Below are 26,228 nucleotides of genomic sequence, written 5' to 3'. Positions count from 1 at the left end.
TTTGCAATAACAATAAACAGGCTCAAGGTCAGAGAGAGGGTGAAGAGGAAGTGATCTGCAGGTCAGTGACGGGGGCAGGAAGAGGAGATGGGAAATCAGGGGGGAGGGGGGGGGGGGGGAAGAGGAGGTGTGCAGAAAGAGTGGTGGGAAGGAGTTTAGGATGTGTATTCAATTCACATACATATTTAGCAATTGCGAAGCATTACCGAGTTCGCTTGTTACTCTATAAAATTGAAATGAGGTACTGCTTACGAAAGAAAGGGAATTCCACCGCTTCAGGTTCTATAGCGCTCTGTCGTATAGCTGTAAAAAGCAAATAAGAACGTAATTTTCTCTCGCGTTTTAAGTCCGCTACTCTTCAAAGAGACGTTATTTATCTGAATCAAATTAGTGCCGTTTTCGTCGACGAACACTGAAAGAGAAACAGCTAAATATTTTTCGCGTACGAACTGGTGAGGGTTAGAGGACTAGGGCTCTGGATGCAATTACGCCGGCGGTGTGAGAGGGAATCGTGAAATGTATATTTAACTTGGGCTGAATAGGTTTTCCGGGAAGGCCATTAATCACGGCGCCGAGTTATTGTTCGGCGGACGCTGTCCGAGATGAGAATTCCGGACTGACCGGCCTCCGCAATTTTTAGGCGCGCGCCGCCGGCTGAGCGCGCTTTCCGCCCGGCCGCCCCCTGTCACCGCGCGCGGCGCATCTGCCGCCCACGCTCGCATCGCCAGCGCACGCCTGCCGCCGCTCCCACCTCGTTACCCCGCCACTGCTTCTATTTTCACGTCGCCCTGAGCCGCGTCTTGTCAACATCCGCCCGGTCTCCGGGCCACGGAATAATTAAACCATCCAATCGTCACTGTCGGTAACTAAGGCGAAACCTAACATCCGGAGCAAGTGGCGGCTTCTACACAAGAACGCACATGATAACTACCTGACCGAAGTGGAACCGCAATACAATGATGCCGTACCGTGTCGCCTTGAAGCATCTGCCTCAGTCCTGCTTACAGGTGTGAATTAAGCAGCTTGTTCGAACGTAGATTTATCAGTTTTTCGTCGGGAACTAGGTTAGTTGGAAACGCCGTATCACAATCATAACGATGGGTGGAGCACAAATTTAAGTGTATCCTGCATTTAAGATTTACGAACAGAAAAAAACACATATAAAGCTCTGAAAACGTGAGGACAGAGTGCACTGATGTGCAATATCAGGTTTCGCATGTGGCGTCAATTAAAAGTAACATTATATCAAGGAAACTACTATAATGTTCAGGCGATTGAGAGAGAGAAACACACTACTGGCCATTAAAATTGCTACACCAAGAAGAAATGCAGATGATATACGGGTATATATTATACTAGAACTTACATGTGATTACATTTTCACGCAATTTGGGTGCACAGATCCTGAGGAATCAGTACCCAGAACAACCACCTCTGGCCGTAATAACGGCCTTGATACACCTGTGCATTGGGTCAAACAGAGCTTGGATGACGTGAACACGTACAGCTGCCCATGCTGCTTCAACACGATACCACAGTTCATCAAGAGTAGTGACTGGCATATTGTGACGAGTCAGTTGCTTGGCCACCATTGACCGGACGTTTTCAATTGGTGACCGATGTGGAGAATGTGCTGGCCAGGCCAGCAGTCGAACATTTTCTGTATCCAGAAAGGCTCGTACAAGACCGGCAACATGCGGTCGTGCATTATCCTGCTGAAATGTTACGTTTCGCAGGGATCGAATGAGGGGTAGAACTACGGGTCATAACACATCTGAAATGTAACGTCCACCGTTCAAAGTGCCGTCAATGCGAACAAGATGTGACAGAGACGTGTAACCAGTGGCACCCCATACCATCACGCCGGGTGATACGGCAGTATGGCGATGACGAATACACGCTCTCAATGTGCGTTCATAGCGATGTCGCCAAACATGGATGCGACCATCATGATGCTGGAAACAGAACCTGGATTCATCCGAAAAATGACGTTTTGCAATTCGTGCACCCAGGTTCGTCGTTGAGTACACCATCGCAGGCCCTCGTGTCTGTGATGCAGCGTCAATGGTAAACGCAGCCATGGTCTCGGAGTTGATAGTCCATGCTGCTGCAAACGTCGTCGAACTGTTCGTGCAGATGGTTGTTGTGCAAACGTCCATATCTGTTGACTCAGGGATCGAGACGAGGCTGCACGCTCCGTTACAGCCATGCGAGTAAGATGCCTGTCATCTCGACTGCTAGTGATACGAGGCCGTTGGGATCCAGCGCGGCGTTCCGTATTACCCTGCTGAACCCACCGATTCCATATTCTGCGAACAGTCATTGGATCTCGACCAACGCGAGCAGCAATGTCGCGATACGATAAACCGCAACCGTGATAGGCTACAATCCGACCTTTATCAAAGTCGGAGACGTAATGGTACGCATTTCTCCTCTTTACACGAGGCATCACAGCAAAGTTTCACCAAGCAACGCCGGTCAACTGCTGTTTGTGTATGAGAAATTGGATGGAAACTTTCCTCATGTCAGCACGTTACAGGTGTCGCCACCGGCTCCAACCTTGTGTGAATGCTCTGAACAGCTAATCATTGGCATATCACAGCATCTTATTCCTGTCGGTTAAATTTCGCGTCTGTAGCATGTCATCTTCGTGGTGTAGCAATTTTAATGGCCAGTAGTGTACTAACAATAAAGAGCAACAGCGTGCAGCACTTATATTGTTGAGTAGTGCGATGCAATGTTCCTTCGTACACGCATTCATGTATTCGCAGTTGCGAGTAATGGACAACTATTGGCTTCATAATGGAATGACTAGAATCAAAACCTGTGCCGGAGCGAGACTCGAAAGCTTATTTCCCGCTTGTCGCGAGTGTTCGCCTTTACCAGTAGTCATTCCGAGCACGACACATAGCTACATTCAAACTTCTATATGTCGTCAGTCAAGTGTCTAACGCCCGCGATAAGCTGTAAATGTGGGTTCGAGTCCTGGTCCGATACAAACTGTCATTGTCGTCATTCCATTACACAGCTCATGGTTGTCCATATACCCAAGTGCGAATACATTTCATGCATGCATGCATGCATGTCCGAAGGAATATTACATCGTACTTATGAACAAAACAGGCACTGAAATATCGTATTTAGAACCGGTAAGCGCCTTTCAATTAAAATGTCTCCCCTATACAGGAATATACATAATAAATGTTCGAGTGTAGGTTGTAGACACTTGGTTGACGACATACGGAAATTCGGATTTGGCCGAGGGTCGCGGTTGGATAGCCTAATGATAAAGGCGACCGCTTGCGATATGCGGGAAAGTCGGGTTCGAGTCCAAGACCGGCATTATTTTGACTGTCGTCATTCCATTATACAGATTAGATTAGTACTTGTTCCATAGATCATGAATACGACACTTCGCAATGAAGTGGAACGTGTCAGGTTAATAAAAGGTGTCTATACAAGATATTACATTAGACAAAATATCACATGACACTCAATAATTTTTTTGTTTAGGTTGGGAAATTACCCACTTACTATATCCAAAAATTCATCTAATGAGTAGAAGGAGTTGCCATTAAGAAATTCTTTTAATTACAAAAGATGGTTGTCCATATTCGCAATTGCCAATGCATTTCATGCAGTGAGCCTTATAGCGTATTCCTCCCGTGTAGGGTTGGCGTCTCGTCGGCGGTTGTCTTCCGCTCACCTGAATCGGGTAGATGATTTACGTCTCGCGAATAGCAACATCGTAATCGACTTAGAAAAGTCTCACTGCTCCTACAAGTGTGTGAGGCGTGAGAGCCAGACTTCCGCGAACATGTTGTCTACAACAAGTTGTTCTGTGATGGGCATTGGCGATGCGAACACTAGGTGCTGACTGCTTCAGCACACCGACAGAAGAGTGTCTAAGTTAGCCTGTTGGGTCCTCTTTAAAAAATCGGTTCCAGTAAGAAAATAAACTGCAATGTGTGCATTATTTTCTATTGGAACCCTAGAACGGCCTTCCTATAAAAAGCCATGTCCGTCTGACAAGCGAGTTCTGGAGAACTCTGCAAGACTGTTAGGTTGTCAACTACGTTCCAGAAAAGGTAACACCCTAGTCTTCGCGCCCTTCTTCAAACCATAGATCCTTTCTAACGGTTACCCTCATATTACTGGCCATCAAAAATTACAGTTTGAAAGGCGGTACACTAAAACTAACCTGGCCCAAAATAAGACCTATAAAAATGAATGAAAAATAATTCCCCTCTCACTCTCGTCTCTAGAACATAATGGGAGGAAAGGTGTTTTATGTTAATTTATAACTTAATTCCCTAACAAAATAAATTTAAGAGTAATATCAGAAAGCGCCCAACCTGTCCGCAGTATGGGGTGTTGCGGTGCTGTCCTTTCTTCAAGTCATTGCAGACCACAAATGTTCACCAACGACTGTTATCGGCAACGTACTACCGAGTGACGCTAACACATACTAAATCACAGTAAATACATTATGGTATATATTTCTTATCCGAGGGGTTGTCATGAGATTTTAATTATCATGATCATGAAATCTGGTAATGGTAGTGGTCTTTGTCTACATATTCACCTTTTAATGCGACACGGATTTGCTGAAGATGTACGACTTAATTAAGACCGTGGTTATAGATGTCTGTGTTTTGGCTGTTCAAATGGCTCTGAGCACTATGGGACTTAACATCTGAGGTCATCAGTCCCCTAGAACTTAGAACTACTTTGAACTACTTAAACCTAACTAACCTAAGGACATCACACACATCCATGCCCGAGGCAGGATTCGAACCTGCGACCGTAGCGGTCGCGCGGTTCCGGACTGAAGCGCCTAGAACCGCTCGGCCACCTCGGCCGGCGTGGCCATTCCATTTAAGGTCGGACCGCACAGATACTCCAAGATATTTACCTTAGTTTCTGTTTACATTGATCTGTTACCAATAGTGTTAGTCGTACAGCAGTAGATATCTTCGCCAACTACACGCAGTACATTACACAGTGTCAATTGGAATTCCTTGCACCAATCATCAATTCTCTGCAAGCATTCCCGCTGTTGACTGCAGTCGTCTGACTTTGCTGTCTTCTTGTAGACACCCACATTATCTGTGAACTGTCTCATGGAAGTCCCAACGTTGTCCACTACATCATTAATGCGTATTGTAAACACTAGCTGTCCTATTACTTCCTTGGTGTACTCATAAAATTTCGTCATTATTACATATTGTAAACACTGACGGTCTTATCACTTACTGGGCGTACTCCTGAAATTACCTTTACATCTGTCGATTCTGTTCAGCTAAGAGTGACGTGGTGGGTTCTATCTTGAAGGAACTTACTGTCAATTCCACAGTTTTCTGACTCCTTTGGCCACACGCCTATGCAATTTTCTCAAAATTTAGTCGAACAGAATTCTGTAGACCGTTCTGAAACGGTGAACGAATGCCTTTAGAATCCTATACAAGGATTCGAAACGGAAGATATCATTTTTCCATTCAGTTATGTTCTGAGATATCAATCTTCTTGTATACATACGTAGATAAACTACTAAAAAATGAGGACACGATATAGATTAGAAATTTCCAGTGAGACAAATGTATCTCGCGAAACGATCGATGAACAACATCTACATCCATACTCTGCAGTCCGCTGTGAAATGCGTGGCAGAGGGTCTTCCCAGTACACCAGTTACAACGGCTTCTTCCCGTTCTATTCTAGTAGGGAGAGCGTTGTAATCAGTCTAATCTTGCCCTTACGGTCGCTACGGGAACGATACATAGTGGGTTGCAGTGTATTCCTACAGTCATCGTTTAAGGCTGGTTCTTGAAACCTTGTAGGTAGGCTTTTGTCGGTATAGTTTGCATCTGTCTTCAATCGTCTGCCAGCTCAGTTTATTCGGCGTCTCCGTGATAATATCCGTTAGTCTTAATTGGTACGGACCCCACACACCTGAGTAATATTCTATGATGAGTCGCAAGAGTCAATCTCCTTAGTACGCTGATTGCATTTCCCCATTTTTGTACCGATGAATAGACGTCTCCCACTTGCTTTAGCTGCGAATGAGTTTGTGTGATCGTTGCGTTTCATATCTCATGATTTTAAACATGGCTGAAACAGCAACTGTTGAAATTCTTCACGATAAAGGATGACAGCCAAAACAGTTGCAGACCAGTTCGCATCAATTCGCTGCAGATCCTCCTGCACTTCAGTACAATTTTCCATTGTTACAACCTCTTGATTTACCACATCATCACCCGCAAATAGCCTCAGTGAAATTCCGATGTCATCCTCAAGGCCATTTATGTACATTGTGAACAGCAACGGTCCTACAACACTCCCCACACATGAAATCACTCTTACTTCGGAAGACTTCTCTCCATTGAGAATGACATGCTGCGTTCTGTTATCTAGGAACTGTTCAATGCAATAACACAATTGGTCTGATAGTCCATATGCTCTTGCTTTGTTCATTAAACGACTGTGGGGAACTGTATCGAACGCCTTGCGGAAGTCAAGAAACACAGCATCTACCTGGGAACCATTGTCTATGGCCATCTGAGTCTCGTGGACGAATAGCGCGAGCTGGGTTTCACACGATCTTCTTTTTCGAAACACATGCTGATTCCTACAGAGTAGATTTCTAGTCTCCAGAAAAGTCATTATACTCGAACATAACACATGTTCCAAAATTCTACAACTGATAGACGTTAGAGACAAAGGTCTGTAGTTCTGCACATCTGTTCGACGTCCCTTCTTGAAAACGGGGATGATCTGTGCCCTTTTCCAATCCTTTGAACGCTACGCTCTTCTAGAGACCTACGGTACACCGCTGCAAGAAGGGGGGCAAGTTCCTTCGCGTACTCTATGTAAAATCGAACTGGTATCCCATCAGGTCCAGCGGCCTTTCCTCTTTTGAGCGATGTTAATTGTTTCTCTATCCCTCTGTCGTCTATTTCGATATCTACCATTTTGTCATCTGTGCGACAATCTAGAGAAGGAACTACAGTGCAGTCTTCCTCTGTGAAACAGCTTTGGAAAAAGCTGAACAGAACTTCCGTTTCTTAATATTGCTACATTCTATCCTTGATTTGCCAAAGCCTTTAGTAATTTTTTTTTTTAAGGATCATGATATTTTTCACCCTCTTGGATCCTCACGTGAACAGACGTCTCCCACGGGACATCAGATTACCCGAAGAAAATAAAAGATTCATCGTGATGGACAGTACACAGACCCGTGTGTTTGCAGTTTTACTGGCGCCAGCATATCTCGCGTGTTCCTACGCAGGAATACGTGATTAGCAAGGGGAGCGTGTTACACGGCCCGGTGGTTGGGTTATTAACGCACGAGCGGCGCCACCCGAGGGAGGTGCAAGCGACTGTGCACTGCGGACGCACCAGCCTTCGGTTCCTTTACTTTATGAAAGATCGCCATTAGTGTTTAACGAGCTTCCTCGTCTTTAAGAGGCTTTCCAGCGTCCGGCGCGGTTCGGATCGATGTGCTTGCATCCATAATTAAAGAGCCGACAGTTCCCTCGCCGCGACCACCGCGCCTGCGGCAGAAAAAAAGAAAAAAGTGCCCCAGCCAGCGGCGTCCCTTTGTCTGATGTTTCGGCGCGGCCCCTTTATTTCTCACTGATGGAATTGGATGACTTATTCAGGGCTTTACTCCCTGCAACGCGCAGGGGTCGGTGAGCCGCCTTTCGTCTTCCCGCTTGTCGCTGCTAAAGCTGAGCTTCATTCAGCCTTCGCGTCACTGAGCCTGCGTGCTTTCTTTAAGGTAATTTGGCGTCAAACACGCAGGTCGTCCTGTTTCACGCTCTCGTGTGGCAACGGTTTCCACTAATCGCAAGATTATCGTGACACCTGTGCGGGACTGCTGACGACTCAGGATGCTGCTTGGCATTCTATCTAAATCAGTGTGTTCCTTACTACCTCTGTATTACGTGTTAGGGTTCCTCCCTCTTCAAATCCCGTATGGAGCGCGAGAAGAATGACTGCTGAAATGTCTTAGTGCGCGAAAGTTAAATGATAATGTAGGTGTGACATAAAGTCACCTAAGAGGCTAGCGACCATTCTAGTAAATATGCGTAGATCTGTAATTGAGCCGAATAGATAGCATAAAAAGTGATGCTGCAGATGAAGAATGACTTTTTTCATCACATAGTAAGTAATACGCATTTCGAAATTATTTCCACGTTCAGATTTCCATCTGCAAAGGTAGATCAAAGACAATAGCTTTACCAGTTGTGCACGTAACACGAGATGACTGACTACCTATATTACGTAGGTAGTCTGTCATTGCATGTTACGTGCACAGCTGATACCGCTCTTGTCATTGAGTTACCTTTGCATCAGGATTTCTGAAGATGGAAATAATTCCGAAACGCGTCATGCATACTTAGTGATCAATAAAGTCCTTCTTCGCCTGCTTTATGTCTTTTTATGCAAGTTGAGGACTTTCACCATCTCCGAGACATTTTTCCCTTCGGTGAAACAAATATTTTATCAAACGTGCTGCCTGTATTTGTAAACGTTCAATATCCCCTGCTGGTCCTGTTTGGTAAATGTCACACAGACCTGAGCAGTATTCTAGTATGGTCGCAAGACTACCATTGAACTGAAAAGCGCGCCGGCCCCAATGGCCGGGCGGTTCTAGCCGCTTCAGTCCGGAACCGCGCTGCTGCTGCGGTCGCAGGTTTGAATCCTGCCTCGGGCATGGATGTGTGTGATGTCCTTAAGTTACTTAGGTTTAAGTAGGTCAAAGTCTAGGGGACTGATGACCTCAGATGTTAAGTCCCATTTGATTTGAAAAGCGCCACCTGCTTTACCTGCGACTCAGCCTATGTCATCAATCTATCTCCCCCCCCCCCCCCCCCCCCCGCCCAGAAACGGTTACAACCAGGTATCTATATGAATTGATTGATTTAAGCTGTGACTCATTGGTGTTATAGCCACATGACATTGCTTTTTTCCGTTTCAGAACAGCAAAATTTTCAATTTCTGTAAGAGCAATGTTTGTTCTAAATAAAGGTTTTCGTAAATAATGAAGAAATTCATCAGCAAACTTGGCCTTAAACTAACATTTATCGAATAAAGATAAGTAGATGACTGTCTGAAAACTAAAGCAGTGAAACAGTTATAGTTCATATTAAATCATTAAATTGCTGCCACGTGGTTTTATACGAAATTCTGGCCGGAAACATCACAAAGGCTTTCACCAAGCCTTAACATATTACTGTTTACTGAGCTCGAAGTACAATTCACTGACCGGAAACGGCCCGCACCACTAACGGTTATTAGCAATTTGTGTCACAAGTCCCCTACAGCAATTCTCCAACTACGTCCCTCAACATCAGTCTCTTCAGCAACTCCTTAATTCCACTTTGTTTCATGCTGAAGCGTATTAGTATCAATATTAATTACACATAGCTGTAACCTTTGATGACATTGTGACTTATCTTCTTATTATGTGCTGCTGCTACCCAGGCTTTCATATTTTTGCTTCCAGCCCTTTTACACCGTGTGAACGTCTGAAGGAATATAATTGCAAGCATTTACAACACCAACGCGGCTCGTAAACCAAGACTTTATCGTAATCAGTGTCCATAGAATTCCATAGACCGTGCTTCACCCCCTCACTTTTTTTAACTGCTTCCGTTGCACAGTGTATATTTTTTCAACCCATTGGGTCTTCTAGTTACAGAAGTGTACTAGAACAGTATAGTAGAAATTTCTGAAATTTGGCTGCAGTCATAATATGAGTATTTCAAGGCAGCTTGATTTCATAGGTGAATTTTTACAAACGTGGAAGAAAACTTACAAAACTGAAAGTGCTTGTTATGGTCTACTCAAGAAGTATGATTCTGGATCTGCGGAATACCGTATTTCGTCAAGTTTTCCTCTAGGTTCGCAAAACTATTCTCCAGGCAGTTGTGATTTCTTTTATTTAAAAATTTTGTAGAATAGCTGTTCAGAAATAGTCTCTCCGATGACCGAAAGGAATACGGTTTTCATTGTCTGGAGGTCGAAGAAAATTGCTGCTGTTGCTTAATAACGTCAACCCACCTCCAGTACAGTCATACGTGAGCGTGTTCCTGGCTGACGCCGAATCGCTACAAGCTGGTGTGGTTTGAAACGAAACTAGTGCAGTATTACTCGTTTTCTTGCCTGTGAGGGCTAAACTAGCTCAGACGATTCTCAGTGAACTGTAAAATTATCCACTCTTTGCGTACGGTACATAGAAATACAGTTTGTTTGCAGCAACAAGATCTGAGAAAATATATATATCAGCTTTCACGGGATATCAGACATCCAGCTCAGTTGGCGCAGTTCATCGCGTTTTCAATTAAAATGCTTGTTTTTATAATATCCTCTCTTGTTATATTATTATTATTATTATTATTATTATTATTATTATTATTATTATTACTGTTACTATTGTTATTATTTTCTGGTATCATTTGAATCGTACATCACACTTTTTTGCGCTATAATCTGCTCCGTTGTCGCTCCATTTGCAGTGTATCCGTTTCAGAGTTTTTTTATCGTATCGACGAAGCGTATTTTATGTAAACTAAAAAACATTTAAAAGAGAAATACGAGGAACAGGACAGAAACAAAAACTATACTACTCCCTCTGTTGTACGTGACATAAATATTTTTCTTATTAACAGCAGCTACTTTTAATTACTATGAAACGGCCTCTAGTATTAAAAGTTTTAAATGGCTCCGAGCACTATGGGACTTAACTACTCTGGTAATCAGTCCCCTAGAACTTAGAACTACTTAAACCTAACTAACCTAAGGACATCACACACATCCATGCCCGAGGCAGGATTCGAACCTGCGACCGTAGCAGTCGAGCGGTTCCGGATAAAAGTTTTATAATTTTAATAGATGCTGTTGCACAAATTGAGTCCTATTTTCAAATTTATCTTTAAGGAAATCCACAATGAAGAGGACTACTTAAGGCCATTCGACTGTTTTTTTAAGAAATCTAGGAATAATGCACTTAGCCATTTAGCCAAAACATATCTTCCAAAAACCATTAAAGTAAACGGGAAACTGGATCCGATTGTAGTATATGCCTTCAGTCTGAAAATGCGGTTTGATGCAGCTCTCTGCGATGCAGTCGACCTTTTGCGAGCTCCTTTACTCTCTTCATAACTGCAGCAACCTACAGCTATTTGAATCGGCTATGTATTCAAGCCGTGGCGTCCCTCTAATGTCTACATCCTCGCAGCTCCATCCGTTACCAAGTTACTGATTCCATGTACCTCAAGATGTATCCTGTCAACCTGTTCCGCCTTTATGTCAAGTTATGCCCTGTAGCTCTTCTCTCGAGTGTTAAATTCCGCACGTCTTCATCTGTTATTCAATCTACCCAGCCGGTCTGCAGCGCTTTCTGTAGCGCCACTTTTCAGATCTATCCTCTTCTCGTCCGTACTGTTTATTGTCAACGCTTCATTTCTCTGCATGGCTAAACTCCAACTCAAGCGGTCCGCCAAATACAATTACTTGTTCTCGTAGCGTAATTGATGGCGCCGGAGACTGTTCAGCCTCTGTCTCGGATTCGATCCTTAATACCGTCCTACGTCCAATTTTTTTTTTTTTAATAGCTCTTTGTTCGCTTTCAGGAAACCAACCGAAGAAAACGTTTGGCAACACCGTCTCAGGCGGGTAGCTTGAATTTGCGCCCGATGGCCTGACTGGCTAAATTCAATGCTAATTAACTCTGACACGGCATCGTACAAATTTTTTTCTTAACAACTATTTCTCGGCACATTTTACCCTGCAGCACCCCGACAAAGGTTTCAGACTGTTTCTGATCACCATATATGGCGAAGAGTAATGGGTCCTATAACACTGCCTTGGGGCATGCCCGAAATTACTTTTACGTCTGAAGATTTCCGACCGTTGAGAATGACGTGCTGTGTTCTGTATGTCAGAAACTCTTCAAACCAGTCACACAGCTGGTCTAATATTCCACGCGCTGATCGTTAGGCGACAGTGCAGAACTGTACCGAACGCTCTCCGGAAGTCAAGCGACACGGCATTAACCTGGACGCCTTACCGTCTAACCTACTTCTCTGTATCCAGCTTCCATTCTATGTGAGCAACGGCAAACCGTTCGCGGAGAGTGTTTCGCGCAGTTAATAATCTGGAGGCGACGGCGGAGCGCGGGCCGTGAGGAGCGCGCAGACAAAGCTCAATTCATCTCACGTTTCGGATTGAGCCGTTCGTGACCCGGTGATTCTGTTGCGAGCGGAGACTGATATTGCCCTCTGCTGAATAGACCCACAACACGGACTTCCACCCTCGCCTTCCTTGCTCCCGTCGGGTCATTTATGTAATAAAACGGATTTCAGCTGTATCATCCGTTTGCGTCGGAGTGAGCTGCCAGTAGTTCTCTTTTTCTGGTTCCCAATGCCATTAACATCTCAGAATATTTCCGTGGGTCCTATCTCACAACACTGAAGTATTTAACGCAACTGATGCGATTAGTTTAGACTGAAGATGTAATAAAGAAATAAAAGACTTAATTTCACATCTTGAACAAAATATTAAACAGATTTTTTCTTTGATATAGTTAATGTACCCTTTGTTGACTACACATTTTTGTCAATACCGGGAATCAAAATGGGAATACTGCCATCACCGTTCCATGTTTCACGTTACTTTTCGCTCACCGAAAAGCCAGCTTGACACCGATAGGTTGTTCTAAATCGAATTAATGTTCGTTTGGCTTCACTGTAACAGGATTTCATCTTTTACTGATATCCAAAAAGCTACTTCCATGTTGATAAATTTTTCCTTTAATGTACTGCAGAAAGAAACCCAATTAAGATTTTCCTCTCCTTTTTCAGTCGTAAGTGCAGATGGAGCTTTGACTCCGAATGGACTGTGTTCTAGTTTGTTGATGTTACATTATTGAAAATATTGTTTTGAACAAATTGATAAGCTGTGATAGATGGCATTAAAAATGGTTAGTACTGCAATGCAAGTCAACTTCATCCAGATTAAAAGTTAGTGCGACATGTAAACATATATCGATACCGCCTTCATTAATTTACCCTTTCCATAGTCGTAATTTTTTTCTAGTAGCTGCAAACTTCCTCAATTTCAAGTTATGGGTGTTGCGTCTCTGCATCGAAAGCTCCAGTATTGTTAACTTTTAAGTAAGTGTGTACATATCTTGCCGTAATTTGAACCTACGAAATAATGCGTTGACAGTCTTTGTCTCACTTTGGATGTCACATCCTGCACATTCCTTGTCAGTTCCCTTAGCCAATATGCCACAGTGCAGGAAAGCTAAACGAAAGTAAGCGACCGGCCTTTCCATTACACACGTATTCGTTGTTACTTCGACAAGAAATACGTGAGACGTACCATAGCGCCGGATCGCCAACGTTCGTTTAAGGATTTCCCTGACGTTTCGCCAGCACGAGTGGCTGGCATTGTGAAAGGTTTACTGTCCATTGCTTGTGACGGAGAATGAACCTTTGGTAAGACAAGGTAGTTTTATTCGTTCATCATGTATTCATTACTACTGCAGGACATGACATACTGGAATATTTTCGCGGCGCCCAGTTTAGAACCACAAGGCTAGAGAGAAGCTTCATGTGGCTTAGATGGCGATGAATGGAAAGCCTGGACGTCAGGCTATGGAATGTGGGTAAGTTCGAAACTAATGCTTCCGTTTTTTTGTGTTGACTTCGAATGTACGGGCCAGATTATGTAGGTGCAGTAGACATTTTTGAGCCTTCCTTCCAGTGTCCCGTAGGTTTCGTTTCACAGAGACTGGTAGCAGCAGTAGGAGCGCGTTCCTATATTGCATGTGACACCGAGGTGCGTATACCAAGGAGATGTGTCACTGAAATCGTCATCTGCTTGAAGAAATTGGCTCGGTTCAAATCCTTCTTCGCTTGCTAAAGGTGCATGGAGGCGATAAAATAGACATGATTAATGTGAGGCGATGGCGATTCCGTTTCAGTAGTGCAAAGGTGTCCACGAGTAGCCACGTCTTAGTCGACGGTGCTCAGCTGCCATCCTTCATGATGAACAGAGTCTCATTTGTGGTGATGGAGAAATTACGATCAAGGAATTATGTGCACAGCTGAACGTCGTCTGTAATGTCCTAGACAAGGTTATTACACGGCCTTGGTTATCATAAAACATGTGTGAGACGGGCCCCTAAAAGAAAAAGAAAGAAAGAGAGAGACTGAACGTTGCATGGAAGTTTGTCGTGACATATACATGGTGTAAGATGAACGTTTTCTGAACACCATCATTACAGGAGATGAGACGTGATAACAACACTAGGAGCCAAAATCCAAAAGACAGTCGATAGAGCGGTGACACGCGAATTCCCCAACATTTGAGAAGTTCCAGATGCAGCCATCTGCAGACAAAATAATGTGTAGAGTATTCTATCACACGCAGGGTTTGGTTCTTTTGGACGTCTTGGAGCCTAAAGCAACTGTCGAATCGTAAACACTGCATGACGACGCTGACTACGCTGAAAGTCTGAATTTCCAGAATACTCTCAGAGAAAAAGACGAACTTGTGTGTAAAACACGATAATGTAAGGCCCCACAACAGCTCTGCGACCATGGAACCAGTTGCTAAAATTAGCTGGACTGTTCTACCACATCAACCGTATAATCCTCATTTAAGACAAACTTCCTGGCAGATTAAAACTGTGTGCCCGACCGAGACTCGAACTCGGGACCTTTGCCTTTCGCGTGCAAGTGCTCTATCAACTGAGCTACCGAAGCACGACTCACGGCCGGTACTCACAGCTTTACTTCCGCCAGTACCTCGTCTCCTACCTTAAAAAATTTACAGAAGCTCTCCTGCGAACCATGCAGATCTAGCACTCCTGAAAGAAAGGATATTGCGGAGACATTGCGTAGCCACAGCCTGGGGGATGTTTCCAGAATGAGATTCTCACTCTGCAGCGGAGTGTGTGCTGATATGAAACTTCCTGGCAGATTAAAACTGTGTGCCCGACCGAGACTCGAACTCGGGACCTTTGCCTTTCGCGGGCAAGTGCTCTACCAACTGAGCTACCGAAGCACGACTCACGGCCGGTAACCACAGCTGTACTTCTGCCAGTACCTCGTCTCCTACCTCCCAAACTTTACAGAAGCTCTCCTGCGAACCATGCAGAACTAGCACTCCTGAAAGAAAGGATATTGCGGAGACATGGCTTAGCCACAGCCTGGGGGATGTTTCCAGAATGAGATTTTCACTCTGCAGCGGAGTGTGCGCTGATATGAAACTTCCTGGCAGATTAAAACTGTGTGCCCGACCGAGACTCGAACTCGCGCACACTCCGCAAGATATACCAGTATGTAGCTGAAATCTTGCTCTATTTAACTGTGTTATTATGCATTCCGTACCAATTGTAGTTTCCAAGAAAAGAATGGGGAGGATTAGTCTCGGAAAAACCCCTATGGTGAACAATAAGACGATAGTTCCTAGCGCTTCCCGAACCTGGCGTACCGAAACCTTGACGACGGCGGGTATGCCTGCACTCACGTTCCTACGCAGTCCAGCATAGGACTATACTGGCACATCCCATTCCGCCACAAATCTGGATATTGTACGATTCGATCATCCGTGACGGTGCCTTCAGCGTCTGTCAGGTGCAGATAACATTGTCTTACACGAGTGCACAGCATCTCCGTATCCTTTACAGAGGTCACTCAACATCTGACGCCGTTAACGCACATTACATACGCGGTATTGCACATCTGATCGCTTACATACCGACCGATGGTGTGTGCATGTACCAAGTTACATTGACGTCCGACCACATCTGAAGTGACAGGCTATTCATTACGCGGCAGTTTTAGAGCCTCTGATCCCTGCTGAAAATGAGGGTAATTTCTTAGGTAGGAAGAGATTTGATAGCTCTGAGAAAGTTATACAAGAATAAAACTTTTATCCATTATGGATTTAGAACACTGCGACTGCGATGAATAAAGATTTTCAGAAATAATTGCGACCACTCGCCTTTAAAAAATTAATCGAAGTCAACTTGTCGTATTTGTTTCTGCAAATCTTTACACGAAGATGTAGAGAGGAGCTGTGGGTCCGTATGGATAATGAACTTCGTAACAAATTACATTGTAAGTAAAACAGTTGCATGGTTCCTAAGTTTTTTCATAATTTTAGTTGAGAGAGTGCTAATTATAAACTCGCATAAAATCTTATTGTAATTTAGACATTCAAGTTTCCTGTTTTTATGCTTAATATGTAGTTTCGCAATCACGCGATGTCTTCGTGACAAAAAAGCGAAAACGTTTCGTTGTTATGTTATCTAAGTACGTCAAGTTGTACTCGATGAACAATTATGTTTTCAAGCCGCTTCCGAGAAACGAAACACAGTCTCTAAGAGATCAAGTAATTTATTACAGCTAGCGCTGGATCGATGTAGGACTTTTCGATATTTAATTTTAAACGAGTTTGTGTCGCTCATAATTTCACATCCTAACTCGTAGACCATTGCTAGTATTGACGTTTCCGAAATTTAATTGCTGACTTGTAATAAAGAATAAATGACTGTGACTCTAAATTACAGACACTCCTTTGTATGCTCATTTCTTGAAATATATATATAACGCAGATGACAGTGTCCTTGATCTCTCCTGAACAAAATCAAATCAGAGTGGAGTTCGTTCCGTTTGTTAGTAAATAGTGAATCCTTGAGATTTCTATGTATGCTAAATTGATCACTAATGAAGTATGAGAGCATACGTTTAAACTGTGCTACTTTTAATTTACACGCAAATAAGATGGTCGCGAAAATTACAGTGTGCAGAACTCGGTGTTTCCCATCATTGTTCGTGCGGAGCAGCGGTTCCCAAACAGGAGTTCAGCAAAGCTTAGAGTACCGCAGAACACTTGTTGGGACTCAGTGAGAGAAACTGAAGAACAAATTGCAAAAGCCCGCGATACTGGTGTAATTGCAACTTTTTTCACACCGCAGCTAGTTTGAATGTGCTTAAGTGGTTATATTTTAAAGTAGTTTTTCTCATTTGAGGACTAACAAACACGTCTATATTAATCTATTGGTCGACTACCTCTGAGTTGATCCATTTTGAGGGACCCTGTCCCAGCGTATGGAAACAGTTGAGAGACAAAAACAGTCGGGATAAATATTTGCTTAGTTAGAGAAATCGCTTTGTTTGTCAGATTATATTCAGGGATCGGCAGATTCTCCATAGCTCACTTTTACAAACATTCAAAAATCCTAACGAATTCTGGTGTTGTATCCCTTCATTTAATCAGGGCTTTCAGACTTCTGGAATGGCTTCAACGAGATGCAACATATAATTCTAAATTAAAGATGAGACAAAGAGATAAGATAAAACAGAGGATATTTTTGTTTTGACGTGCACGCCGTTTTTTTTATTTTTATTATTTTTTTTTAAATTTGCTCAGCCATTGTTACAGCGTGTCCTCATTCCAACTTTAACTGAGATACTCTTGTGCTATGAATTGTATTTGCTGGGCTCCCAACTCGCCCCGGTTCGATCAAGAGGCGCTCCAGCGAAAGAAACGGCCGAATAAAGCACTAACGCAATGAACGACGGCGATGGACAGCTGTCGGCGCGGTGGACAGAGCCACAAATCGATCGCAATAAAGCTGTCGAAATACTCTCGGAACGATGCTAGAACACGGTCGCACATATGCTACGCTATAAATTCGGACCATTCAGTGTGACCCATTATCCTCTCCACTCGCGTTACAATCCACGCTCCACCTTTTCGTCGGAGAGTAATTACCTGAACCTTACTCCGTAGACGGAATAACCACCGGAGAATAACTGCCTACATGTTGATTTACCATCGTCTAGTTTAAAGTTCTTATTTTTATTCTATTATTTAATGAGCGTTTTATTAAAGAGTTTTTATTTATGGTTTGATTTAGCGATTCCTTTTTACTGTTTTTTTCCTTTTATTTGAGTCCTTTTAATTATGTTTGTGGTGGTTATGAAGTCTATATTGCTTACTGTTCTCCATATACGGTAATACCATATGCGTTTCGCAGCAGCAGATCTCGTTGGGTCTCCTTGCTGGAACATCTCCACCTGAAATCGCTAAAGATAATTTTTCGCTCTACGGAAGTCGATCGGTACAGCCAAGTGCTATGCTGTGTCATCTGTATGGAATGTGGCGTACAACTTTAGTTCGTGAAATTGTTTAGGTCTTCGGAGAAATATTCTCGACGAATCCCGTGTAGAACTGCAGGTTCGCACCATCAAATCACACAACACTTCCGAACGACATTCGTTTTTATAATCACTGAATATTTCTTTTGAAATGATTAAGGGTTATGAATCTACACACCTGATACTCCTTTTGTGCTTTTATAAGTATTTATTTTCTTCAGTACCATAAAATATACATTACTGCCTTAATGGCGGCTTCCAACAATCTCCATTCAGTCCGACACAGAGCTTCTCCCTTCTAATGTCCAACATGGAATAGTTATCTCTTTGCCGTAGCGTAATACAGTCTGTATATCTTTGTTATCGAGTTCGCACGGAGATGCTTAAATTCCAGAGTATTTATCTCTCGCGCAGGTATTTTACATTCATTGTTATATTAACAGTCTGCCGCACTTTACTTGCAAGTTTTGCACCTAAAAACGTTACAGTACCCACAGTACGGAAATGTGGCAGTTTGTAGTGGCTATTGCGATTATGTCATTTGAGTCACATTTGATTAAGTGCTGATTCGAAGGCAATGGCAGTGGCATGTGCTTTTGTATGTGTGTCAGATTATTTAATTATTGCATCGGACGTATTTTGTAGACAGTAAGGAACAAGGTGTCCTAAGCCATTGTTGTTGTTGTTGTTGCTGCTGCTGTTGTCGTTTCGCTGTTGTGCTGCTCATCAGTCCGAAGACTGGTTTGATGCAGTTCTCCACGCTAGTCTATTCTGTGCAAGCCTGTTCATCTGTGCGTGTGTTGGAACCTACATCCATTTCAGCAATTTTTCAACATAATACAGAGAAATGCACATCAGGTAGTACCCAAAAGATAATTTTATTATTTGGCCTTTTATCAAGTTTCAGGATTTTTTGTCATAGTAATTAGTATTTCTTTGTTTTTGAGGCTAGACATAAAGCGCCACCACCACCACCACCACCACCACCACCACCACCACCAACACCACCAACAACAACAACAACAACAACAACAACAGTCTGATAGTCATTTTCAACTTCGTCTTGTAGTTATGCCGTGGTTATTATTTTTAACATGTTTCAAGCCTTTCCGCATATTTTACGTTAGCTCGTGAATTTCCAGTTTTGTTTTCAATGTATGATAAATAGTCGCAGTACGTTGCTGTTTGGCGTTGTTTTATATATGTTGCCGTAAGTGCAAGTAAGCACGTTACAGCGGTGTTGTTTGTTCTCTGGCATCTGAGTCCTCGAAGTGGCGTCACTGCTGTTATACGAGTATCTACATTTGCAGGGGTTGTGTTGTCGATCACTGCTAATTTCTGACTGAGGAAATTCCATATATCACCCGCTCCTCCACAAGTAAATCTATGGATTAATGTATCAACAAAAAAAAGTTTCAAATGGGTCTAAGCACTATAGAACTTAACATCTGAGGTCATCAGTCCCCTATAACTTAGAACTACTTAAACGTAACTAATCTAAGGACATCACACACATCCATGCCCCAGGCAGGATTCGAACCTGCGACCTTAGTGGTCGCGCGATTCCAGACTGAAGCGCCTAGAACCGCTCGGCCACACCAGCCGGCGAAATGTATCAACATTTCACATAAAATGCAGTCGTCGATCTGACTAAAGTGTGTTTCCCAGAGTTTTGCATTCGTCGGCAGTTGGTCATTGACGATGATGTAGCATCTAGATTTCATGGACGACGTGAGGTAAACATTGCGTGTATTTCTCCAGATGAAGATCCATTGCGATAGAGGCTACTTTATTTCGATTCGGTTACAGCATGTTGTTCGTGTTAGAATGCTGCAAATATCTCTGTTGGTAAGTAATTTCGGTCTGTCCGTTTTGCTGTTTATGTAACTGGACTCATAGTAATATTTCCTGAACTGCTGATATAAAATGTTAACTTCAGGTAGATTTATCGGTAGGGTAGTACTTCCCGGCCTATGTTTGAGTACTACCTTTTGGATTAGACTTGCAGTTTGCGTTATCAGTTTCTTCTTTACGGGATTAATTAACAGTGTTCAACGCTTATGTCTCACACTGGGACCGTTAAGACCTCCTTCTGCAAATGGTACAGTCAGTGTGTCGAATTGTGTTTTAAACAGAGCCTCGCTGGACATTGTTTGACAGTGGGTCTGGGATAGGCAATATCTGCGAAATGTACCATAGTTTACTTGCTGTTGATATGTGTATCGTCTTCACATTTTGAAGTACGTCCAGGCTACTGTCATAGTGAATTTTCAAAACGGTATTTCTCTCCAGCTGTAGGTTATCATCTAAGCTGGAATTGCATTGAGGTAAAGGCCAAGCCAGTTATGCGACGTGCCAGTTTTGCACCACTGCATGCTGCTAGTAATACAGATTCCGTTTTCATTGTATTGAGTTTGGCACCTGTCGTCGTTACGAGGTCTGTGAGAATATGTGCCACTTCGTGATATTTTCAGGCGATGAAGCAGTTCAGATCTCAACTGCGTACGTTATGCGAGTAATTTTGATGTTACGGAGCGTCAGATATTATATCTGCGAAGTTACGTTAAACAATAATAGTACGACGACGATAGCGTGTATCGCCATTGACATCGGACACCCTGTCACAGATAAACCAATAGAAATATTTTTGATAAGTGTTCATTGAGTAATATCTGGCAGCTAGCGTCCCTGATAAGTATGCTTACGAAGTTCGTCAAACGATTTCCGTAAACCAGTTTTCGGAGCGTCTGTAGTAAGTATTCATGGTTTATGCGATCGAAAACTTCTTCATAGTCAACGTAGAGTAAGCTATTTTTTATTTTACTTTTTTCAGCTGTGCAAATGACATTTTTGAGCGTAGATGCTGCAGTTCTAACGTTTCGTCCAAATATGACAGAGTGCTGATACATTCCAAGGCATTTTATCCAAAAGAGAGTCCATCCTTACTTTGAAGTCAAGAGTGTGATGGACTCTATCCTCTTGCATTTTCTTTATTTGATGTTACAACTATAATTCCGTCTTTCGGCTCCTTGGTAGTCAGTGTAAACGGAAAGGGTTCGTGTGTACCATCCATCTGTGAATTGTTTAAATTTTATTCTGCAATGCGGGCTTTGACGGTCTGGGTTTGCGATATTGCTGATATTTATTCCATTTGTTATTATGTTTTAACTGCGCGCCGCATTTATGAGGCGGAAATTGGGTACCATAAAAGTATGTGCCTCTAAACGATCGTAGGAAACCACCTACTCACCACTCCCAGTCTGGCCGATTTACCAGACCGACGGTGTCACAGCTGTGCGGATTCGATCCGATTCTGACGCATTTACCAGATTCGCAAGGTTTCGCGCTGTGCGTTAAGCTGTGTATGCAGGTATTCCTGTAATTCCTTAGTATTCGAGATCGTGTGAGAGATTTATTTGCCTATCTTTTTTATTATCGATAAGAAAAGAATGCATTTGGCAATCGAGCACGTATCTGTGCTTCCCATCCAAACGCCTCGGTCGCTACGCCAGCGGCGCTTTCGCTGTACAGCGTTTACGTTAAAAGTACAGAAGCGGTAGTCAAAACAAGTTTCTTTCCTCGATTTCTATGAGATCATGGACCCCATCTACACTGAGGTGACAAAAGTCACGGGATAGCGATTTGCACATACACAGATGATAGTATATCACGTACACTGGGTATGAAGGGGCTGTGCATTCGCAGAGCTGTCATTTGTACTTAAGTGTTTCAAGTGATAAAGCAAACGACGTGATTATGGCGGCTCGACGTAAATTAACAGACATTGAACGCCAAACAGTGGTTGGAGCTAGAAGAAAGGGTCATTCCATTTCTGAAATCGTTAGGGAATTCAATATTCCGAGATCGACAGTGTTATGAGTGTGCCGAGAATATCAAATTTCAGGCATCACATGTCATCAAAGACAACGCAGTGGCCGACGACATTAGCTCAACGACCGAGAGCAGCAGCGTTTGAGTCCAGTTGCCAGTGCTGACAGACAAGCGCCACTCACTTAAAATAAGCACAGAAATCAGTGTGAGACGTACCAGGAACGTGTACGTTAGCACATTGCCACGAAATTTGGCGTTGGTGGGCTGTGGCAGCAGACGGACGGGAGTGCCTTTGTTAACAGCACGACATCGCCTGCAGTGCCTTTCCTAGGCTCGTGACCATATCTGTTGGACCCCAGAGGGCTAGAAAACCGTGGCCTGGTCAGATGAGGCCCGACTTCAGTTGGTAAGACCTGCTGGTTGGGTCCGAGTGTGGCGTAGACCCCACGGAGCCAAGGACCCAAGTTGTTAACAAGCCATTGTGCAAGCTGGTAGCGGCTCCATAATGGTGTTTTCACGTGGACTGAACTGGGTACAGCAGAACCGATCACTGACTGGAAATGGTGATGTTCGGTTACATGGAAACCATCTTTAGCCATTCATGGACTTCGTGTTTCCAAACATGTCACCGGGCCTCAGTTGTTCATTGTTGGTTTGAATAATATTCTGCACAGAACGAATCATTTGGCCACCCAGATCGCCCGACATGAATCCTTCAATGTACCCGAGAGCCGGCCGGAGTGGCCGAGCGGTTCTAGGCCCTACAGTCTGGAACCGCGCGACCGCTACGGCCGCAGGTTCGAATCCTGCCTTGAGCATGGATGTGTGTGATGTCGTTAGGTTAGTTAGGTTTAAGTAGTTCTAAGTTCTAGGGGACTGATGACCTCAGCAGTTAAGTCCCATAGTTCTCAGAGCCATCTGAACCAGTTGAACGTACTCGAGAGGTCAGTTTGTGCTCAAAATCCTGCACCGGCAACACTTTCGCAATTGTGGGCGGCTATAGGGGCAACCTGACTTAATGTTTCTGCGGGTGACTTTCAACGACATATTGAGTCCATGCCACGTCGAGTTGCTACACTGTATCACGCCAAAGGAGGTCCGGCACGTTATTAAGAGGGATCCCATGACTTTTGTCACCTCAGTGTAAGCTGATGGAAAAATGCTCAGTGTACAATTGTCTATCGATCCCGTCAATTTTAAGTTGGTTGCGCGTCATGAACTTCAGAGGCGGTTTTCTGCAAGCGAGCTACCAAATAAGAGTCGAATCGTACGGCCGTGTCTGAGGCTCTGTAGAAAGGGTGGCATAACTTACGTTTATATAGCTCATTAAATATCCCTTTCACTTCCTGTATTGTAATTACAGAGCAAAACTGCTTATCTGAAACTGTGTATATTTATCAGTCTTTGGCGTACACTGTCTCACTGAACATTTTCAGATTAAATTATAAGCTTATTTGTGGACTAAACAGGACAACACACACATAATTCAAGAAAAGAATTTATTGCGCATTTCTATGAATGTATTAATTTAATCCGTAGAGTCTTTGTTGGAATCGACCGCAGAAGAGTCTCTACATTCATCGCATTTATGATTGCCCTGTCGGCAGATATTGCGTAATTTTCGAATTTTTTATAGCAGCTTGCTAAGTGTAGTGAAACTTGTTCTCCATGCTTAAGCTTTTACAGAGCGGTAAATATACTGCATTTCCAAATGCACTTTCAGGAGAAATATACACTACTGGCCATTAAAATTGCTACACCAAGAAGAAATGCAGATGATAAACGGGTATTCATTGGACAAATATATTATACTAGAAGTGACATGTGATTACATTTTCACGCAATTTGGGTGCATAGATCCTGAGAAATCAGTACCCAGAACAACCACCTCCGGCCGTAATAACGGCCTCGATACGCCTGGACATTGGGTCAAACAGAGCTTGGATGGCGTGTACAGGTGCATCTGCCCATCCAGCTTCAACACGATACTACAGTTGATGAAGAGAAGCGACTGGCGTATTGTGACAAGCCAGTTGCTCGGCCACCATTGACCAGACGTTTTCAATTGGTGAGAGATTTGGAGAATGTGCTGGCCAGGGCAGCAGTCGAACATTTTCTGTATCCAGATACAACGGGTCGTAACACATCTGAAATGTAACGTCCACTGTTCAAATTGCCGTTAATGCGAATAAGAGGTGACTGAGACGTGTAACCAATGTCACCCATACCATCACGCCGGGTGATACGCCAGTATGGAGATGACGAATACACGCTTCCAATGTGCGTTCACCGCGATGTCGCCAAACACGGAAGCGACCGTCATGATGCTGTAAACAGAACCTGCATTCATCCGAAAAAATGACGTTTTACCGTTCGTGCATCCACGTACGTCGTTGAGTACACCATCGCAGGCGCTCCTAGTTGTGATGCAGCGTCAAGGGTAACCGCAGCCATGGTCTCCGAGCTGATAGTCCATGCTGCTGCAAACGTCGTCGAACTGTTCGTGCAGATGAGTGTTGTATTGCAAACATCCCCATCTGTTGACAGAGGGATCGAGACGTGGCTGCACCACCCGTTACAGCCATGTGGATAAGATGCCTGTCAGCTCGACTGCTAGTGATACGAGGCCGTTGGGATCCAGCACGGCGTTCCGTTTTACCCTCCTGAACCCACCGATTCCATATTCTGCTGACAGTCATTGGATCTCGACCAACGCGAGCAGCAATGTCGCGATACGATAAACCGCAATCGCGATAGGCTACAGTCCGAATTTGATAAAAGTCGGAAACGTGATGGTACGCATTTCTCCTCCTTACACGAGGCATCACAATAACGTTTCACCAGGCAACGCCGGTCAACTGCTGTTTGTGTGTGAGAAATCGGTTGGAAACTTTCCTCATGTCAGCACGCTGTAGATGTTGCCACCGGTGCCAACCTTGTGTGAATGGTCTGAAAAGCTAATCCTTTGTATATCACAGCATCTTATTCCTGTCGGTTAAATTTCGCGTCTGTAGTACGTCATCTTCGTGGTGTAGCAATTTTAATGGCCAGTTATGTAGTTAGGTGGTAATTAGGCCCAAAGATGTTGTCAGACCTTTGACTGGTGAAGCAAGAACTTCATTCAAAACTTCTGTAAGACAAATATGTACCATCATTCAAATACAGAAAGCGTTCCGTGTGTTCTAACATTTTGCTGAATCGTATGGGATTTCCAATACGGAAAATCGAGGAACAAAGGGGGACAGCAACTCGTAATTCATGGGAACTCTGCGGTCTGGTCTTTGGACGTCGCCGCCTTGCTACGACGTCTTCCAATAAAGAGAAAAATGCTGGCTGCGCAGGCGGGTCCCTCTCAAGAGAGCAATCGATCGATTGCAGCGTCGAGCTCTCGTGGGCACCTGCCGACTTGGAGACGCCGTCGACAGCCCAGCTTGCATTTCGACTCATGAACACTAGGGCTGAAGAAAAAACGACTAAACTTCGTGCTACACACATCCATTCCAAAGTATTCATTACTCGTTATGTTCCTTACAGGATGACATTATGCAAAAATGTGAGGTTTCTAATTTGTTGCGCATGCTCTCTGACTAATTGTGATTAACAATAGAAAATTGTACTTTGCTTTATGTCCTGGATCCGCTCTGAAAAAGTTACACCGCTGACTTTTTTCCGCTGTGTGAAGATGGTTACGTAACATATTAAGAAAATTTTGTAAATTAACGTTCATGCGAACTCATATAAGTAACAGGGATCACGAATCGGTGTAAGACAGAACTAATCTCTTCATTGAGCTCGGATCATAGTTTAATTTTACGGTTCGAACACTTAGTAAGAAACGTTGGTGGTTTGGAGATATAGAGTTCCCGCACAAGACACTAGCACCGTCTGCTTCTCGCGAATGGCGTTTGAATTCGCAGGACTAAAATGTAAATGTCGAGTGACTAGGGTCTCCCGTCGGGTAGACAGTTCGCCGGGTGCAAGTCTTTCGATTTGAAGCCACTTCGGCGACTTGCGCGTCGATGCGGATGAAATGATGATTAGGACAGCACAACACCCAGTCCCTGAGAGGAGAAAATCTGCGACCCAGCCGGGAATCGAACTCTGGCCCTTCGGATTGACATTCTGTCGCGCTGATCACTTTTTTTTTTTTTTTAAAATCTCACTTTGTTCGTTTTCGTTCGTTGCATCTGCTCGGGGTGGATGTCGTAAGTT

At 43.7% G+C, this 26,228-nt stretch overlaps 1 protein-coding gene and 1 non-coding gene across 8 annotated transcripts in view; one reads left to right on the top strand and one right to left on the bottom strand.

Moving 5' to 3' along the window:
• Positions 1-26,228, top strand: part of LOC126365733 (multiple PDZ domain protein) — a 2,074,088-nt gene that overhangs the window by 586,993 nt on the left and 1,460,867 nt on the right. The window lies entirely within an intron of this gene.
• Positions 15,008-15,082, bottom strand: Trnas-cga (transfer RNA serine (anticodon CGA)). The gene has a single exon. It is a non-coding gene; the product is annotated as a tRNA-Ser (tRNA).

Source organism: Schistocerca gregaria, chromosome 4 (assembly GCF_023897955.1).
Source record: "Schistocerca gregaria isolate iqSchGreg1 chromosome 4, iqSchGreg1.2, whole genome shotgun sequence".
NCBI lineage: Eukaryota > Metazoa > Arthropoda > Insecta > Orthoptera > Acrididae > Schistocerca > Schistocerca gregaria.
Note: the sequence above shows the minus strand (reverse complement) of the source record. Positions and strands in the feature narration are given on the sequence as shown.